This window comes from Rhinolophus ferrumequinum, chromosome 3, assembly GCF_004115265.2.
Source record: "Rhinolophus ferrumequinum isolate MPI-CBG mRhiFer1 chromosome 3, mRhiFer1_v1.p, whole genome shotgun sequence".
NCBI lineage: Eukaryota > Metazoa > Chordata > Mammalia > Chiroptera > Rhinolophidae > Rhinolophus > Rhinolophus ferrumequinum.
The window spans coordinates 95,456,349-95,472,600 of record NC_046286.1 but is presented as its reverse complement, the minus strand read 5'-3'; positions in this window follow the sequence as shown (position 1 = coordinate 95,472,600).

Genomic DNA, 16,252 nt, shown 5'->3' with positions numbered 1-16,252 from the left:
TGTACCACCTTCACTTTATTTATTCTTCCATTGGCAGACAGCCAGGCTGCCTCCAATCTTAGCCATTGTAAACAATGCTGCAATGAATATATGGATAGACATGTCCCCTCAGAGTAACTTGGGTTTCTTCGGATAAATACTTTGAAGTGGGATTACTGGGTCCTTCATTGTATCTTCTTGTAGCCTTTGTTTTAAGGTCTTTTTTGTTTAGTATGAATATTGCTACCCCACCTTTTTTTTCATATTTTCATTTCCTTTTTTATGAAATATATTTTTCCATCCCTTTACTTTTTGTCTGTATGTGTGTCTTTCATTTTGAAGTGAGTCTCTTGTAGGCAGCATATGTAAGAGTTTTGTTTTCTTATACATTCAGCCATCCTATATCTTTTGAGTGGAGCATTTCATCCATTTACATTGAAAGTAATCGTTGATAGATATGTAGTTATTGCCATTTTATTATTCATAATTTTGACTTTTTTCCATCTTAAAGAAATCCCTCTAAGATTCCTTGTAATACTGGTTTGGTGGTGAACTCCTTTAACTTTTTCTTGTCTGGGAAGTTCTTTATCTGTCCTTGCTGGCTATCATTAGTAGTCTTGGTTGTGGGGCCTTGCTTTTCATCACATTGAATATTTTGTGCTAATCTCTTCTGGCCTGCAAAGTTTCAGTTGAGAAATCAGCTGACAGTCTTATGGGAACTCCCTTATAAGTTACTAGTTGCCTTTCTCTTGTTGCTTTTAGGATTCTCTCTTTGTCTTTCACCTTTGCCATTTTAATTATAATGTGTCTTGGTTTGGGTGTGTTTCGGTTCATCTTGTTTGTGATTCTGTGCTTCCTGGGCTTGTATGTCTATTTCCTTTGCCTGGTTAGGAAAGTTTTCAGTTATTATTTCTTCAAATAGTTTCTCAATCCCTTGCTTTCTCTCTTCTTCTGGTACCCCTGCGATGCAAATGTTGTTACACTTGATGTTGTCCCAGAAATCTCTTAAACTATCCTCATTTGTGGGGGGGATTCTTTTTTTTCTTTTTGCTGTTCCAATTGGGTGTTTTATACTAACTTGTCTTCCTAATTGCTGATTCGATCCTCTGCTTCACCAAGTCTGTTGATGTTACCTCGTAGTGCTTTCTTCATTTTAGTTATTGTATACTTCACTTCTGATTGGTTCTTTTTTATGGTTTCTTTGTCCTTTTTATGCTTCCAATCCGTTTGTTGAAGTTCTTACTAAGTTCCTTGAGCATCCTTATAACCATTGTTTTGAACTCTGTCTCTCGTACGTTGCTTGTCTCCATTTCGTTTAGTTCTTTTTCTGGATTTTTCTCCGGTTCTTTCATTTTAGATGTATTTCTTTGTGTCCTCATTTTGGCTGCCTCTCTGTGTTTTTCTGTGTTAGGTAGATCTGCTTTGTCTCCCAGCCTTGGCTGGGTGGCCTTATGTAGTAGGTGTCCTGTGGGGCCCAGTGGCAGTCTCCCTGGTCACCGGAACCAGGAGCTACCAGAGTGTCCCTTGTGTGGGCTGTGCATGCCCTCCTGTTATAGTTGAGCCTTGATTGCTATTGGCATGTCAGTGGGTGGGATTGACCCTCTGACTGGCAGTGGGGTTTGACCTCGTCCACAGCTTATGGGCTGCTGTGTAAGGGGCTTATGTCATGGAGTGGGATTCACCACAGCAGGCTCTGGTGCCTGTTGAAACTGCAATTTGTGTGTGTCGCTTATCGGGCTAATCGGGCAGTGATCTGCTGTGGCCTAAAGCCAAATTCCAAGTGTGTTTGTTCTGGGCACTCTTGGGAGGGGCTCCAGTGCAGGCCCAGGTCAGCCACTGCCTGTGACTGGCCAGGAGCTACCTGCTAGGAGATACAAAGTGATCTGCAGTTGTTTGTTGACTGTGCTACACCTGGAGACACTTGGGAGAGGCCAAGCTGCAAACCAAGGATGGCTGTCACCAGTACCAGGCCTGGGATGGCTCCACAAAATGTCAGGACACCCAGAGGCCTGCTGCCACCTGCCAATTCTCTTAAGGTTCAGCCTGTGATAAAGCCTCATGCAGTATGTGAGTTAAGTGAGACAGGGTCTCAGGGAGTCACTAGAGTGGGAAGAGTTGTGGTCAACAGGTAAATGTAGATTCTGGTTTCGTGCCAGTACTCTGCCTGGAGCTGCTCAGCAAAAGTATCAGAGCACACCAAGCAGTTGATCCCTGCCTGGGGCTCTCGGACTCCAATAGTTTTCCAAGAAAGAGTGCAATGCGGGAGATGCTAGCTACTTGCAGAGAAAGTGCCTCCAGCTGTGTGCAAATTAGGTGAGGTGGGGTCCCAGCTGAGTCAACAGGGCAAAGCAGCAGAGCTCACCAGGCCAACCAGATTGAGATTTGGCCTGAGGAGGTGGGCTCAACATAGGAAAGATGGTGCCTGCCTGTCAGTTGGCTGTGCAGAAAGAGTATCCCTCACAGGGAAAACACTGACTGTCCTTCACTCCTCCCTCTGAAGCCTCAGTCTGCCCCCTGTATGTCTCTGAGTCGCCCCGAGTCACCGTCCCTCCGCTGGAGCCCAAGGTGAGTGCCTGTGAGTGAGTGACTCTACGCGCCGGCTCTTCAAGAGGACGTTTGGGTTTCCCACAGCTTTCCAACCCACCTGAACAAGCAGAATCCCCACTGTTTTTCATAATCAGATGTTGTGGGGACTCTTCTTCCTGGCACCAATACTCTGAGCTGGGGAGCCTGGTGTGGGGAGCTGGGATCCCTCACTCCTCCAGGGGGAACCTCCATGGCCAAGACGTCCCTCCTGATCTCAACCACCACAGGGAGGTTTGGGGTCCGTTCCGTGTCTCCACTCCCCTATAAGTCTTGATGTGGCTGCTTCTTTATATTTTTAGTTATAGGACTTCTGTTTGGCTAGACCTCAGATGGTTCTCCAGGTTGATTGTTCCATAATTTAGTTGTAATTTTAATGTGCTCACAGAGGGATGCAGGCACAGTCTTACTCTATTCTGCCATCATGGATGTCTCTGACACGTTCTTACTTTTTAAAAAGGATAGTTCTAATGTTTTCCCATTGAGAAGGAAGTACTGTGGGTTTTTAGCATGTAACTTTTACCAAATTACATATTTCTTAAAATTACAAATGGGTACTGGAAATTATCAAATGTTTATGGCATCTATTATATGGGTTTAGGTGCTTTAACCTGTTAATGTGGTGCATGGCATTTTTAGGTTAATATTATCACATTGTTCCATTCCTGGTATAAACCCAGCTTAATCAATTTGTGTTACCCCTTCTTACATGCAGATGGATTTGGTTTGCTAATATTTTGTTTGGGATTTTGCGTTTATGTTCATGAGTGATAGTGGTCTATTGTGTTCCTTTATGTGCTTTTTATTTAATTTTCTTATCAGAAGTTATGACTTCATAAATGAATTGAGTAGTGGAAGTTTTTGTTATAGTCTCTGGAAATTTATTTAAGACTGGAGTGATCTTTCCTTTGAGTGTTTGGTGGGATGAAAATCTGCAAGACCTTGGGTCTGGGGTTTCCTTTATGAAATTATATTTGTCTTAGTCATCTGGGGCTGCCACAGCAAGAACCATAAAATAATAGGTCACTTAAACAACATAAATTTATTTTCTCACTGTTCTGAAGGGTAGAAGTCCAAGATGAAGGTGCCAACATGGTTGATTTTTGATGAGCCCTCTTCCTCACTTGTAGACAGCTTTCTTGCTGTGTCCTCACATGGCAGAAAAAAAGAAAAAGCTGTCTCTCTGAAATATCTTCTTATAAGGGCACCAATCCTATCATGAGGGCCCCACCCTCATGACCTCATCTAACCCTAAATTACCTCCCCAAGACCCAATCTCCAAATACCATCACAGTGGGGATTAGAGCTTCAACATTTGATTTACTTTTTGAGGGGTACACAAACTTTCAGTCCATAACAATGTTTAAAAAGGATTTTAATTTCCTTAATAATTATAAGGCCATTTGTTCTATTTCTACATTAATATGTTTTGGAAAATTATACTTTCTAGTAATCTGTCCATTATGCCTGTGGTTTCAAATTTATTGGCATAGAAGATGCTCTTCCTATTTTCTTCTTACATGTTTAATCACTTTTCTATGTGCAATTGGTTTCTCCTTTGCATGCCTAATATTTTGTACATGACTTTGTACTTATTTCTTCTTTTCTGGATTAGTATTGCCAGGGATTTAGACAGGAATTTAGTTCTGTTTAGAAAAAAAGAACTAAACATAATAGGAAAACTTGATAAATTTAATGTCATCAAAATTAATAGTATCTGTCCATGAAATGACAATGTTTTGGAAAAGAATAGGCAAGCTACAGACTCAGGACAATTATTTGCTATACATATATCCTCCAAAAATACTTACATCCAGAATATATATTCCTATAAATCAATAATAAAAAGTCAAAAATGCAAAAAATAAAATATGGGCTAAATACCTGAATAAACACTTCACAAAAGAATATAGAAGGATAAACAATAAGCACATAAAAAAAAGTATTCACATTATTAGTCATCAGGAAAATGCCTTTTAGAGTTTCCCTACCATGGTCTGTCCTGTTTCTTTCATTAACTCTGATTTTTCAACTACATCTTTCTCTTCAATTTTAATTATACCTTGAAAGTATAATTATAATTTATTGTACGCTTATTCCTTATATAATGTCAGTATAGAATTCAGGACTAACCCTATGACCTAAATTTGGCCCAAAGACTTGGTGTGTTTACCAATAATGTGCTTTGTAAAAAAAAATTCTGTAAACTCCTTTATATAGGGTATTCTGTCTCCAATAGATCAAAATTCCCACCAGTCTCTATACTATAATAGTATGTGAATTCTCATATATGAAGATCAGACAATTAAGTTCGTGAACTTTTCACCATGTAAGCAAACTGGGGAAAGTTCGCAAACCTAATTGTCCAATCTTTGTATTTATTTTAACTATCTGACCCTTGAAGTCACTTGAATTTGAGAACCTTAATATTTTAGGACTGAATTTTCTCAGCACTTACTTAGATCTGGCTGATGGTTTCCTTCAGGCAATGGTAAGTTTATAAGGTGGGAACTGGAAAGAATGATTCTGTCTTTGCAAAGGTTTGAGGTTCCAAGGGCCTTCACGTTGAGGCCTACCAATAGGAGAGGGGGCAGGAAGGACGCCAGAGGTTCATAAGCTTCCCTCAGAGCAGGACAATCTGAGAAAACTAGTCAATCCTCCTGCACTGTGAGAAGGTAGGCATTCTATTGAAACTCCTGAGATCACTCAGAAGGCAGTAGGGCTGACTTATCTAATGCAGAGGAGAATGAGAATGTAGGTGAGATGTTATCCCCACAACTTCTCCCATTCCCACAAACCTGACCCCGAAGCTGAGCTTTGTCTCAGTCTCACCTCTACTTGACTATGCAGACAAGCAATTCAGGTGCTGCTTGTAGACTATATTCCTTCTAATCAACAGATATGGGAAACATTTCATGGAATTCTATATTCTTGTGCAGCCTCAGAGAGTAGTAGGTAGAGGCAGGAAGACTGCAGTGATTGTGAGATTTCAATTATTGTCACATTTCCCCCAAATCCTTTTAATTCTCTTATTTCCCCTCTTATGGGTCCACAGCTTTGTGTCTTTGTTTTATTTTCTTTTGTTTCTTTGAAGCACTGTCGTTAAATGTCTGAGATGATCAACAAAGTTCACTCGTTCACACTTTGTTTTATTGGAACAGGGAATTTGGCATCTGAAATGATCTTGGTACACTGTGCTATTGATGAGAACACTGGGTTTTGCCTACATATTAAAGCGTGTGTTTAAATAATGTTAATGTACAATGTACCTCATATTTCCTATACAATTTCTTTGTTTTAATGTTGGCTCTAGTAATAATGGTGGCTCTAGTATTAATTTGGCTCTAGTATTAATTTGGCTCTAGTATTAATTTGGCTCTAGTATTAATTTGGCTCTAGTAATAATTGTGGCTCTAGTATTAATTTGGCTCTAGTATTAATTTGGCTCTAGTATTAATTTGGCTCTAGTATTAATTTGGCTCTAGTATTAATTTGGCTCTAGTATTAATTTGGCTCTAGTATTAATTTGGCTCTAGTATTAATTTGGCTCTAGTAATCATGAATTAAAATGAGTTCATTATAATGAGATAAAGCCGGATAAACTCATGTTGAATAATCACAAATTCCCAGCCATTTTTCTGTGTTCTGAATCATGGCTAGAATCTGAGACTGGCTTCCTTTTTATCTGAGATGAATTATGCATTTCACACGTGAATTACTTTCACTGATAATTTTCTTTTCCCAAAATCCTATTCTGTGGTTTCTTTGCCAGCATTTCAGGCATAATAAGTGAGAGATATATGTATATGGAAAATCTAAGTATAGAATAGAGATCCATTTTTGTGAACGCTTGTAGCTTTGTTTTAGGAAATAATAAATGCCTGAGAGTCAATGTTCGCTAGTTTTTAGCTAAACTGAAGCCAGGACGAGCTATTTCTGTCTCTGAGTTGATCTATGAGTGGTAAGAATAAACAACGGATCTTTGCAGTTACACGTGGGGGCAGGAATGGATTGTTGACCAAGGCTGAGGCAGGCCCTTGAGGCCATTCAACTCCCTTCTGGTCAGAAGTTCTGGCCCAATGTTGGCAAAAGGACCAGAGAAAGGTCACCGCACCGAGAGACCAAACAGAAGCCCTGACTCAGGCAGCTCTGAGCTGCAGACTGGCCCTGGGGAAGGAGCCCTGCTGCAAACACGCTCCCACTGTAATACCCTCAGTGTTTGATTCTTGGCAAAGTTCACCTTGCTTTGGGCCTGCCAGCAGCTGGCGATGTGCAGTGCTGTTTCTAAGCATTCATTTCAGTGTCCTGAAGCGAAAGTTATTCTCATCCATTCCAGGTGGGAGACTGATGTCCTCATGAATCCTTGATTCAGGGACGAACTGGCTCCATTCTTTCTTGTAGTATCTCAAACACTAAGCAGATAAAAATGAAGAAGGCACTAAAATTGTGTCCACATTGAATCACATGCTGACATGACGTGCAGGCACATCGGTTGCCCTGGTATATTGTTCTCTGTGGTTCTGGGACAGGCCTGGCTCTCAGTTCTACTCTGATACTTCATCTTCACAGTCAGACTTGTCCTTCATTGTCAAACCCAAGAATGAGTTCCTGGTTGCCAGTGAGGACAGATAGGGACATCAGAAGTTATAGAACGGAGAGGTTCCTAAGCATTCGTCTTTCACACTCCAAAGCCATTCCATCACATGGGCTAGCACTTTCCCAACACTGGGAAGACCAAAGAACAATTGCACGTGTTATTGGCTTGTCACCCACCCCTTTAGAGTTATGTTTTCCTTCTCATAGTAGGAACTAGAGGAAGAGGCAGCAATTAGCATTTTGCTCATCACAAACACACAGTGAGTAATGACACTGATTTTCTAGTTTATTCAATAACTAGAATTGGGGTGGAAGGTGTTGGTCACCTGGATGTTACCCACTGAGAAACAGTCTCTCCTGTTTAGTCCCTGCCATTAGTACCCCATTGAGAGTCATGGGACAAATAACACATTTGCTATTTCTGCCGTATTATTTGTTCCAATACAGCTGCTATCATGGGTCTTTATGTGTTACTTCCCAAAAGAAAGTATGAACCTTGGCAAAAATTAAAATTTACCTTTTCACCTTCAATTCACTGAATTAATATAATCCATAAAGATTATATATATATACAAATTTGTCATAATGTAATTCAGTTTCCAAACATTTTTCCAATTAGAAACAACTCGGCAGTTACATCCCACAGTTGAGTAAATAACATTCAATTTGAGAATAAAATACTTATATTTCATTTTTAAAAATCATTATCTCATTTCACCAAAATGTTTTAAAATAACATTACTGTAATAGCTCCTACATGCACCCCAACTTTTGTTATCACCTATTATTTTTCATCTTGCTTTTACTTTGCAGGTATATTTTCAGACTAACACCCCTCTAATCAGCTACTTAACCCTAAAATGGGAATTTTCTCACTTCTGTTCCATTAGTTTTATCTTCATTACCTGCACACAATTTCAGACTTACCCTTATTTGATGACTTATCTTTTTTGACAAATACCTGCTGCTCCAAACCTCTATCTCATTCATCTCTACTCAAGTTTACAAGAATAAGATGGAAGTATCTTTATCTGTATATGAAGGTAAGGAGAAAGTGTCTTTGAAATAAGAACTAAGAGTCATGGCATAGTTATTTCCTTAGATGTGACTTATTTCCATTATGTGCAATGGCAATTTCTAGCTCAAAGATTCTAAGTTTTTTAACCAGAAAGCTAATTAAAATATCAATTAAGAAATATAGTTTAACGAGTGTGACCTGTGTATCTAAGGCCTAATAGAAAGAAAATCAAAGAGACAGAAAGAGATCTTGGGAGATAGACACGTATAGGAATTTCCTGTCACTGGAACAAATGAGGTTAACATGTGGGTAAGACAAGGAGCAGAGAGATATGCCCTGGTACATGAACCACAAGTCTATAGAAAACAGAAGAGCCAGAGAGAAAGAAGCAAAATTACAAAACCAGGGCGAGTGTCCAAGGAAGAGAAAAAGAAAGAGCACAATTGTGTGGGATAAAAATGAGAAAAGTTAAAGTATGAAAGGAGATGCATCTGGCAGGAGATTTGCAATTACATGAGGCAAAAGAGAAAGAATAAGGAAATGTTTTCTTTCTAATAGTGGAGGAGAGAAAGCTGTCAACAGAATATTGTGAAAAGGCAGATGCTTTACATGTCTTTTCCCCTCTCTGTCCTTTCAAACAATTGCAGCTGCAATCAGGTAACCAGAGAGGTTACCATTTGAGCTTGGAACCCTAAACAAGAATAGGCAAATAAATAATTGGAGTGTATTTTTCTAAAATCTAGATCTACTAAAATGTGTCGCTCCAAGAGTCTCAGGAATTCACAGATATTATTATAAAATTGTTAGTCTCTCTTTGAGATAACCCATAGAATGGAGTCTGTATCTGAAAGTCTTATTCCCCTTTATCTTTTCATGCCTTTTAAAAATATTTCAATTGCAGTTTACATTCATTATTATTTATATTAATTTCAGATTTATAGCATGGTGATTAGACATTTATATAATTGAAGAAGTGATCCCCCTGACTAGTCTAGTATCCACATGGCACTATACATACTTATTATCATATCATTGATTATATTCCCTATACTTTACATCCCCGTGCCTATTTTTAACTATCAATTTGTATTTCTTAATCCCTTCACATTTTTCTCTCACCCATCTGGTTCCCCTCCCATGTGGCAACTATCAAAATGTTCTCTGTATCTATGAATTTATTTCTATTTAGTTTATTTTGTTCTTTAGTTTCCAATTATAAGTGAAATCATATGACATTTGCCTTTCACTGTCTGACTTACTACATTCAGCACAATACCCTATAGGTCTGTCCATTTTCACCGATGGCAAGATTCCATTCTTTCTAATGGCTGAATAATATTCCTGTGTGTGTGTGTGTGTGTGTGTGTGTGTGTGTGTGTGTGTGTGTGTGTATATATATATATATCACCTCTGCCTTATACATTCATTCATTCAGGGACACTCAGGTTGCCTTCATATCTTGGCTTATGTAAATAATGCTTCAGTGAACGTGTGGATGAACACATCCTCTCAAAGTAGCGTTTTCGGTTTCTTTGGATAAATACCCAGAAATTGGATTCCTGGGTCCTTCTTTGTCTCTTCTTATAGCCTTTCTTTGAAGTCTATTTTGTCTGGTATAAGTATTGCTTTTTTTTTTTTTCTTTCCCATTTTCATGGAATAAGTTTTTCCATCCCTTTACTTTCAACCTCTGTGTGTCTTTTGATCTGAAGTGATTCTTTTGTAGGCAGCATATGTAAGGGTCTTGTTTTCTTATTCATTCAGCCACCCAATGAATTTTGGTTGAAGCATTCAATCCATTTCCATTTAAAATAATTGTTGATATGTAGTTATTACAATTTTATTATTTATAGTTTATATATATATATATATATATATATATATATATATATATATATATATATATATTTTGTCTTAAAGAAGTTCCTCTAAGATTCCTTGTAATGCTAGTTTAGTGGTGATAACTCCTTTAGCTTTTTTGTTGTCTGGGAAGCTCTTTATCTCTCCTTCAATTCTAAATGATAGCTTTGCTGGGTAGAGTAATCTTGGTTGTAGGTCCTGGCTTTTCACCACTTTGAATATTTCAGGCCAATCCCTTTTGGCCTGCAAACTTTCTTGGCTTGTCTCAGCTGACAGTTTTATGGAAGCTCCCTTGTAGGTAACTAACTGCTCTTCTCTTGCTGCTTTTAAGATTCTTGGTCTTTAACCTTTGGCATTTTAATTTTGATGTGTTTTGTTGTGGGCCTCTTTGGGTTCATCTTGTTTGGGACTCTCTAAGTTTTCTGAGCTTGTATATCCATTTCCTTCACCATGTTAGGAACGTTTTCCATCATTATTTCTTCAAATAGGTTTTCAATTCCTTGCTCTCTCTCTCTCTTCTTCCTCTTCTGGTACCCTATCATGAGAATGTTGGTACACTTGATATTGTCCCAGACACTCCTTAAATTGACCTCACTTTTTTGGATTCTTTTTTCTTTTTGTTGTCTGAATGGGTGTTTTTTGCTACTTTATCTTCTAAATAGCTGATTCTGTCCTCTACTTCATCTAGTCCACTGTTTATTCCCTGGAATGTATTCCTCATTTCAGTTATTGTCTGCTTTATTTCTGACTGCTTTTTTAAAAACATGTTTTCTATCTCCATTTTATGTTTCCTATCTCTTTATCAAAGTTCTTCCTGAGCTCCCTGAGCATTTTTATATCCAGTGTTTTCAACTCTGCATGTGGTAGATTGCTTGTCTCAATTTTGTTTAGTTTTTTTTTCTGGAACTTTGTTCTATTCTTTTATTTGGGACATGTTTCTTTGTTTTTCCATTTTGGCTTCCTTCCTGTATTTGTTTCTGTATATAGGTAGGGCTGCTATGCTTCCTGTCTTAGTAGAGTGGCCTGATATAGTATGTGTGTTGTGGGACACAGTCTGTCTTATCACCAGAGCTGGGTGCCTCAGGTGTGTTCCTTGTATGCGTTGTGTGTGCCCTCCTGTTGTAGTTTAGCCTTGGTTGCTGTTTGCACATCAATGGGCAGGACTGACCCTCAGGCTGATTCATTGTGAGGACTGGCCATGACCACTGTGGAGGAGCTGTTGTGCGGGGGCTGACCCTGCAATGCAAGATTCGTTTTAATGGGGCTCTGGTGCCTGCCCAGTCTGCCCTTTGGGCCTGTCATCCTTGGAGGTAGCCAGGTGAGTCTCCAGCTCACTTTCAAGATGGCCACTGGGTGCCAGTCCCAGGTCTTCCTGGTAGGGGACCTGCTACAGGCCGAGTTCAGCCACAGCCTGTGCCCTGCCCTGGGCCAGCTGGCATGAGCCACAAAGCAATCCAGAGATGGGCACCACGTGAGTTGTGCTTGGAGGGTCCTTGAGAAGCCAACCTGTGAACCAAGGCCAGTTGTCACTAGTACTGGGTTTAGGGCTGCTCAGCCAGAGGTATGGGACACACTGAAGGCAGATGCTGCTTGTTCGGTTTTTGTGAACCTTTGAGAGACTTCAGCAAAGTCTGCAGCCTGAGAAAAGGCAGGCAGTTTGTACTAGAAAGCCACTGGAAGCAACTTGAATGTGCCCAAAAGTTGGGTGGGTGGGGTCTCAAATAACCTGGGCATGGTGAACAAAAGGTGTTAGCCAGCTTGATGGAGATTCAGATATGGCAGTTGCTTGCATCTACACACTGGGAGTGGGGAAGACGCCACAAAGAAACAATGGCTTTTGCCAGCTCCTCCATCAGGGATAAAGCTGCCCCACCAGCCCTCATGCTGAGGCCAGGCAATTGACTTCCTCACCTTATGCCCCTGTCACTTTTTGAGCTGCTGCCCCACTGCTGGAACTCAGAGCCAGTGACTCTGTTGGTGAGTAAGTCCGTGCATGGTCCCTTTTTAGAGGAGCACCTGGGAGTGCAGCTGCCCTCCAGTTCACTCAGCCAAAAACTCCAATGCTTTTCACAACCAGACGTTATGGGAACTTTTCTCCAAAGCCCTAGAACCCTAGTGTTGTGCTGGGACATCTTGCTCTTTTCTGGGTGACTCAAAGCCAAGCTATCCCGACTAATTTTTAAAGGTAACATGTGAGTGTGAAACCAGCCCATTCCACAACTCTATGCCTCCTACCAGTCTTGAGGTGGCTTCTTCTTTGTGTCCTTAGTTGTAGGGCTTTGGTTCAGCAAGATTTCAGGTAATTGTCAATGATGATTGTTCTGTGATTTAGTTGTAATTGGCATGGTCATGAGAGAAGGTAAGCACAACGTTTACCTACTCCACCATCTTGACTAGCTATCCCTCTGTCCATTTTTAAATTGGATTGTTTGTTCTTTTGTTGTTGAGTTGTATGAGTTCTTCATATATTTTGCATATTAGCCCATTATCTGAGGTGTTATTTGAAAATACTTTCTCCCATTCAGTTGTTTGCCTCTTTGTTTTGTTGATGGTTTCTTTTGCTGTGTAGAAGATTTTCAGTATGATATAGTCTCATTCATTTATTTTTGCTTTTACTTCCCTTGTCTTTGAGTTCAAATTTATAAAATCCTTTCTAAACCCAATGTCCATAAGTGTAGTACCTATGATTTCTTCTGCGCAATTTCAGGTATTATAAGCAATCCCTATAGAAATCCCAATGGTATTTTTTAAAGAAATAGAACAAAAAAAATCATCAAATTTGTATGGAAGCACAAAAGATCCCAAACTAAAGAAATTCTGAGAAAAAAAGAATAAGGTTGGAGTCATCATACTCCCTGACTTAAATTATACTATAAAGTGATGGTAATCAAAACAGCATGGTATTGGCAGAATAACAGACACACATACCAATGGAACAGAATCGAGAACCCAGAAATAAACCCACATATATATGGACAGATTATTTTCAACAAAGTAACCAAAAACATTCAGTGGAGAAAAGAAAATCTGTTCAATAAACGGTGGTGGGAAAATTGGAAAGGCAATTGCGAAAGAATGAAACTAGGTTGCTATCTGTCACCATATATGAAAATTAACTCAAAATGGATCAAAGACCTAAACTATTTCATTTTTTAAAACTTTTTGCACATCTCCAATATCTCCTCCCTTATCCATACTTTCAGCTGTTTCCCAGAGAAAGACATAATCAAAAGCAGCATTCCATCACCTCCTAACCCCTCATCTATCCATTCAAACCCCTTGGTCTCCAACAATCTGCCTGTTACTTTGGTTGAAGAATGCTTGGCCCATGCAAATTTTAACCTCTCTACTGGTATATCATCCATTTCCTTTGTCTTCTCAAGGACATGTCACAAACAAAATCTCCCTTTTCCTACAGCATCACCATGTTTTCCTCTCTTGGACCTTTCCCTTCAGCATACAAACATGCTTTTTGTATTTCTCCCACATAAAAACAAATTAGTTGGCCTCTCTTTCCCCACAAGACCCCTTTTTTTCACTCACCTAGGCAGGACAACACCTCAAGGATTTGTCAATATTTATGATGTACATACCTCCTTCCCTGTTCTCGTAAACCCATTCCAACCCAGGTTTCAGCCACATCACTCCACCCATACTATTATTATGAACATCATTAATGACAATAAATTCTGTTAATGACTTCCACCTCATTAAAAACAAAACCAAAGTTTTGCTAAGACCTATGATGTAATATGTGGCCTGGTTCCTCATAACTTCTCTGATATTCTCTCTTATGTCATATCTTAATCATTCTCCCATCATCCAAATTCACCTCCTCTCTGTTCCTCAAAATATTAGGTAAGCCCCAACCTCAGGAGTTTTGCATCTGGAGTTCCTTCTCTCAAGAATGATCTTTCCATAGAGACTCATAGCTGATTTCTTTTCGGGTTTTTCTCAAATTCACCTTCTTGTGCAGCCTATCCTGGAAACCTCATCTAGAATTGCAACTTTTTGTTTAAACACTTAATTTTCTCTTTCTATGCATTAATTTGTCCTCTTAGAGCTTATTAATTTCTAACATAATATGAATTGTCCTTAAATATGTTTTTTGTTGTTGTTGTTATCCATTTCCCTCAATACAATGTATGCTCCACGTGGGCAGGATTTTGGTCTGTTTTGTTCACTGTTGTATCATCAGAACCCAGAACAGTGCTGGGCACGTGGTAGCTTTCTTATAAATACTTGTCTGAAAACACCAATAAGTGATTCATATTTACACAGCAGCAGCATATAAATTTAATGATACCTTTTTCCATCAAAGACTTCTTTTACTTGTTTTCAAGAACTACACACTTTCCTATTTTTCTACCATTTCACTATCTTCTCTGACTCTTTTTTACCTTATTTGTTCCACAACATCCCAGCTATTAATGTTGGAGAGCCTCAGTGTGTAGGCTGAACTGTATCCCCTGAAATTCATATGAACCAGTACCACAGAATGTGATCTTTTGAGGAGATACGACTTTACAGGGGTACCTGAGTTAGAATGAGGACATTAGCATGAGCGCGAATCAAGTCTGGCAGGTGGCCTCATGAAAGAGGAAAATACAAGCATGCACACACACAAACAGGGGCAACACCATGTGAAGAACAAGACACAGATCATGGTGATGCTTCCACAAGTCAAGGATTGCCAGCAAAGTACTAGAAGCTAGTGAGGGGCATGGGTCAGATGGTCCTTCCCAGTCACCGGAAAGGGAAAACCTGATTTCAGCGATCTGCCTCAAAAACTGAAAGAAAATAATTTATGTTTAAGCCCCCCATTTAGTTGTCCTTTGTTATGACAGCCCAGAGATCTTCTATTGAGATTTATTTTCAGCCCTTTTGGTCCTTTGGTGATTTCATGATTGTGCCTTTAAATCTCATCTATAAACTGAAGTCTCCCAACTGTTTTTCCTCAACACAGCATCTCCTCAGAACTCCTCAAGTGTGTCTCCAACTCTATTCAGCATCAGCTTTGAAATGTCCAAACCTAAACTCCTCATCTTGTTCTGGAAGCTCCTTCCTCCCATCTTGTCCATCCTTCAAGTTGCTCAGGTGATTTACCTGGGAAACATTCTGGGCTTTGCTCTTTCGTATCCTCAATCTATAAGCAAATAATGTGACTCACTCTCAAGACATAATCAGACTCCACTGCTCCCCACCTGCGCTGTCTGTGCCCTGGTAGCCACCGTCGTCTTTCACCTGATTCATGGCAGTAGCCTCCATGTTTGTCTCCCTGTTTCCATCCCTAGCATCCCTCCAGCCCTTCACCCTATTCCCAATATAGCAGCCAGAATGACCCTATGAAATAGATTTCAGATAATGTCACAGCCTTGTCCCAAGCTCCGTACTATCTCCTCATCTCAGTCCTCGAGTCCTTCCGGAGCCTGTGAGGCCCCACGAGGTTTAGTCCTTGGTGACCTCTCTCACCTCATCTCCTGCTCAGCCCTTTGCAGTGCACACGGCTCCAGCCTCACTGCCCTCCTTGCTGTCCAGATACGCCAGGACCCTTCCTCACCAGAACTTGCTGTTCCCTCCACCCAGAATCCAACTCTCAGATATCTACGTTGCATATCAGAGGCATTGAATACACAGTTCTTGAAAGAATAGAAAGTCATTGAAAAGCATTTACATTAATTAACTGAAATATAATTCTTTAGATTCACAATCAAATTGCACCACTACTATGACCCCATTTGATCTTTATAAATTTCTTGCATGTAAATAGCATCTGGAAGTTTTCGGTTTTCACTGCAGTGCTTTGCATAACAAAGTCACTTAAATATTTAATAACTTGTGAAGTCATATATGAAATAAAGCTATAATTAGTCCAATTACACCTCAACTTGTGTAAACCGCTGTGCAATTATTTGCAGCTCTAGACTAGTCTTTCCTTATATAGCCATTTTTTTGTAACTGTAGCAAAGGAAAATGATCAAAGCTTTCCCTTGTGATGTGATTGATTCTTCAGTAATGGTTAGAATTTTTCTGATTCCCACTTTTTCTATCATTTCTTTAAGCCTTCTTGGTAAGTATTTAAGATCCACAGAATAAGATTTTAAAAAATATACCACCACATAAGTTTAGTGTTAACCTTGTTTTATATTAACAGTACCACAGTTTATGGCTGGGTACATGGAAAACACACACACACATACACACACACACACACACAC